Source organism: Bactrocera latifrons, unplaced genomic scaffold (genome assembly GCF_001853355.1).
Source record: "Bactrocera latifrons isolate USDA-ARS-PBARC rearing strain unplaced genomic scaffold, ASM185335v1 scaffold_1021, whole genome shotgun sequence".
Lineage (NCBI taxonomy): Eukaryota > Metazoa > Arthropoda > Insecta > Diptera > Tephritidae > Bactrocera > Bactrocera latifrons.
Genome location: NW_017534433.1, coordinates 10,495 through 15,742, shown reverse-complemented (window position 1 = coordinate 15,742; position 5,248 = coordinate 10,495). Strand labels below are relative to the sequence as shown.

The following is a 5,248-nucleotide window of genomic DNA, read 5'->3' as shown; positions in this document are numbered from 1 at the left end:
CTACCCAACAGCTTGATAAACCTGACCATCAGTATCGGGATCCTCAGAGCAATTGACAATAGCTTGTGCAACATCGGACACAAACATCGGTTTTTTCACAGTACGTTCGCCCGCAAACCAGAGTGACATGGCACGGAATTGGCGTCGCCAAATTTGGGTATAGTATCGTTGGATACGATCTTCCGAAACATAGATATCAGCTGGCCTAATAATGGTGGCCTATGGGAATTCATCACGATCAGCACATTCACTGTAGTACTTGCTTTTCAAAAAGTTGCTGCCACCCTAAAGCACAAAGCTCATTGGTTTTGGACTAGCGTTTATAGCAGACAAGTGAATCAAACGTTCTCCACCAGCTTCTTTGCTGATTCTAAAAACAAAAATGAATAAAGTTTAGTGTTTGTTTGCCCCATAAAGCGAAGTGCACCTTCCGTGTGCCTATCATTGAATTTARAATTTGTAGTTCGAATTCACGACCAACTAAGTTGATAACTACATTTGAGTACTTCACAGCATCGCGTATCGCCTTTTCATCTATTAATTCATAAAGTTGGAACAACGCCTGACTCATTACGCAACAGTATATACGAGTCCATGTTTGGTTATTTCGTACTTTTATTGGAAAAAATCCTAGTCGTTCTGTTATTTATCCTCCAAAGGAAAATTTTCAAACACTCCCTAATAAAAATTACTTGTACCTTGTACAATGATCGATATATTGAGCTTCGGTGTTATAAGTTTATTCTCATACGTTTAGATAATTTATACAGCTTCCAGATTAGAATCAAACAAATTGTCTTACAAAAATATAAATTTGGCTGTGAATGAGCATATTGTGGACCCCACTGTTCGGCATGGTTGCTTATGTGTTCGTAACATTCAGACGAGTAATCGCCATTTGACCTTCTTCATGGTCGGGCAATGGAACTGTGGCAGCACTGCGCCGTTGTATGCGCTATCTACCGCATGTAACCTTTTATAATTGAATTGCCATTTTGTAACACTTACTTACTTGTTTGATATTGAATAAAGCATGAGCACATCGCAGTATAAGTTGCGTTCATCAGTAGCGATGTCAGAACTGGAAGGACTAAAAGTAGAACTTCTTGATCTCCGGCGCGTACAAAAAGAACTTATGGCCCAACAGGTTTCATCTGTGCCAAATAGCAGTGTTCAAGGCGTCCCTATTTCTGCTTTCAACAGGAGTCATCCTAATTTGTGGTTTACACAAATTGAGCGCATATTTAGACTAACGGATGCAGATCAATTCGATGTGGTGGCCACACACTTGGAAGACGAAACTTTACTCGCCGTAGATGATCTCCTGATTCATCCCCCAAACGACAATAAATACATAGCTCTGAAAAGCTGTAGACTGGAAAAATTCGGCGATTCTAATCAGAGTAAATTACACCGATTGTTGAAAGGCGACGAATTTGTGGATATGCAAATGCGTCGACAGGCACCAGATCAAGATGACTTCATCCGTCTGTTATTCCTTCAACGGCTGCCGAAAAAACAGTACGACTATGGTTGAGTGTGGCAACGGATAACCTAAGCAGCATCGCCTCAATGGCCGACAAAATGCTCGAGTCAATTGCAACGCCCGAAGTTCACTCTATTGGTAATGCTCAGCAGGACGAAGTCCAAGCCGTACATAAAGCCAATCCACTATCTGAACTGAGCGCAGCAATTGAGTCAATGAAAAATAAAATCGCATTCCTTGAAAAGAAGTCACAGTCCTGCAAATGCAGTGGATCTGTACACCCTCAAGATGGTCAGCTTTGTTATTTTCATAAACGCTTTGGCAATGCTGCTCGTAAGTGCCGTCCAGGCTGTCTACGCTCATCTTCGGAAAACTAAGTCGGCTGTCATCAGCTTTGCTTGTTGACGGCAGCTTAGACGTTACAAAGTCAACTACGACCTCACAGCGGGCCCAATATTGTTTAAATCATATTCCCGAAAGCAGATTAATTTTCAACGATCTCCAATCTGGCTACCGTTTCCTTATCGACTCTGGCTCCTGTGTTTCGGTAATTCCTAGTTCTCTCGTGGACAAGAGATTTACTGTGAATGCACTATAATTAACAGCAGCTAACCATACGCAGATTATGACGCATGGCGAACATATCATGGAAATTGATCTCGGGTTGCAACATAAATTTGAATGGACGTTCGTTATTGCCAACATACAGACACCATTAATTGGCGCAGATTTTATTTCAGGTTTCAAACTGATGGTGGACCTTAATCGCAAGCAGCTAATAGACTTCGCAACTGGGCTAACGATAACAGGCGTAAGCGCAAATACAATAAAGCACAATATAACAGTTATCAGCACAAAAATAGTAACAGAGCCAGCACCGCTACCACGAAAAGCTCATAAGGCAATCTCGCTTCTTATCCAGTTGAACGACACCGCAAACACATGCGCTTCACCAACGTCCATTGGGGACACAACTAATTTGCAACCATTACATCAGGTATGTCACAATATCGAAACTACAGAACCCCCAACCGCTGAACGGCCGCGTCGCCGAATTCGGCATGTTGCTCAAAAACGGCATTTGTCGTCCATCCAAAAGTGCTTGGGCAAGCCTCTTACATATGGTGGCAAAAAATAATGGTGGTTGGCGTGCATGTGGTGATTATAGGAAACTAAACGCGCAAACAATTCCGGATCGCTATCCCATAGGTCATATCCACGATTTTGCTGAGAGATTGTCTGGAAATTCGATATTTTCTGCTCTTGACTTAACTCGCGCTTATTACCAAATACCTATGGTTGCGAAGGATATTCAGAAGACCGCTGTATGTACGAAGTTTGGCTTATTTGAATACCTTAGAATGCCTTTTGGACTGCGGAACGCAACACAGACCTTTCAACGAGTTATGGATAACTATGATTTCGTATACGTGTACATTGACGATGTACTAATCATGTCTAAGGATAGTGCAGAACATTGCGTTCACCTACGCACTGTACTCGAAATCCTAAGAGAGAACGGCTTCGAAATAAATACTAAGAAGTGTGCGTTTGAACAAATTCAAGTGCAATTTTTGGGATACACAATAAACAGCTCCGGCTGCCAACCGCCACTAGAGCCAGCGCAGACAATTTTGAACACCCCGCGACCAAAGACAGTCCTTGAATTGCGTAGGTTTCTGGGAATAATTAATTACTACAGGCGTTGAATACCACATGCAGCCGAGTTACAGGCACCGCTAAATAGCTACCTGCACGAGTCAAGGAAACACGATAAACGAATAATTGAGTGGACCGTCGCAAGTAATCAAGCTTTTGAAGACTGTAAAATTTCAATAAGCAAGGCAATATCACTTTCGCACCCCTAGCGCTTAGTTGTAACGCTTCACATTTAGCTATTGGCGCGACTCTTGAACAACACACAGACAGCATTTGGAGACCTCTCGGTTTCTTCCCGCGGAAGCTAACCTCAACTGAAAAAAACTACAGTGCTTACGATCGTGAGTTGCTAGCAATTTATGAAGCAGTGAAACATTTTCGTCATATACTGGAAGTACGTCAATTTGTGATCAAAACAGATCATAAGCCACATATGTTTGCTTTTGCGCAAAAGCCAGACAAAGTATCTCCGAGGCAGTTAAGGCACGTCAGCTATATATCACAATTTTCAACGACGATCGTACACTTAGCTGGCTCCGAAAATGTGGTTGCCTCGGATAAACGCCATTTCAATGTCCTGCTTTATCGACCGATCACAACTTCAAGCAGCACAGGAACGTGACAAAGAGTTGGAGGAGCTTCTGATAATAGCAGTATTTAAAGCTTCGATTGGTGCAATCCGAAGACAAAACTTCAGTGTACTGTGATGTCTCTACCGGACATCTTCGACTTTACATACCCAAGGAATTACGTTATCAAGCTTTTGCCTCAATTCACAGTTCGTCCCACCCTAGTGGGCGCGCTACATTTCAACAAATTCGTTCAAAATATGTTTGGCCCCCGATGAAAAAAGATGTTAGTTCATGGGTCAGGAGTTGTTACCGTGCCATTTGGCTAAAATCCACAAACATAATCAATTGCCACCGATAAAAATTGACATACCAGACAGCCATTTTGAACATGTACATCTTCATCTGGTTGTAATGTCCTTAGTGAAAAGATACCGCTATTGCCTCACAATAATAGATAGATTTTCTCGTTGGCCCGAAGCGATTCCTATGAATTACATAACCGCAAACACGGTGGCAACTAAATTTGGACGCATTGGATTGGTCCTTTTGGCTGCCCAAGAACAATCACCACCGATCAAGGTACGCAATTCGAGTTTGCCTTGTTCCAGTCATCGGCAAGATTGGTTGGAAGCAAACACATTCATACTACTCCGTACAATCCACAATCTAACGGCATGATAGAGCGTTGGCACAGATCCTTCAAGGCCGCACTCATGTGACACAGTGATAAATCGTGGGTGCACTTGCTTCCTACAGTCTTGTTGGGATTAAGGACTTGCTTTAAGGAGGACATTAAAGCATCGGCTGCAGAGTTTTTGTACGGCACAACTCTTCGTCTTCCTCATGAATTTCTCACAGAAGAAGAGATGCACATTCCACATCAAACTTTCATCGATAAATACAGAGAGCACATGCAAAAAGTCAAACCTTCAGCAAACATCATCAAAGGCCGAAACTGTTCGTGAGACCTTTGGAACCACCGTAGAGCGGCCCATATCCAATAGTCAGTCGGCAGTCAGATCGAGTGTTCACAGTGAGAATCAACGGCAGCGAAGTTAACATTTCAACGGATCGCCTTAAGCCGGCATTCGTAACTGAAGATGACAGCACTCATCCTAATCCTGCTGTACCACAAAGGACTTATTGAAGTATCTTGCCTTTCCCTAAAGGATTCATTGGAAGGGGAGTGGCTGTGGCAGTACTGCGCTGTGTTACGCGCCATCTACCGCTAAATGTCATGTAACCATTTATAACAGAATTGTCATTTTGTAACACTTACTTCTTCTTCTGGAGTGGCGTAGTCACCGCTTACGCGACTCTAGCCGAGTTAACAACCGCGCGCCAGTCGTTTCTTCTTTTCGATAGCATGGCGCCAATTAGATATTCTAAGTGAAGCCAGGTCCTTCTCCACTTGATCCTTACAACGGTGGGGAGGTCTTCCTCTTCCTCTGCTTCCCCCGGCGGGTACTGCGTCGAATACTTTCAGAGATGGAGTGTTTTCGTCCATCCGGGCAACATGACCTAGCCAGCG

At 43.2% G+C, this 5,248-nt stretch overlaps 1 pseudogene; it reads right to left on the bottom strand.

Moving 5' to 3' along the window:
• Positions 1-571, bottom strand: LOC108968163 (annotated as a pseudogene).
• Positions 572-5,248: the final 4,677 nt, after the last annotated feature.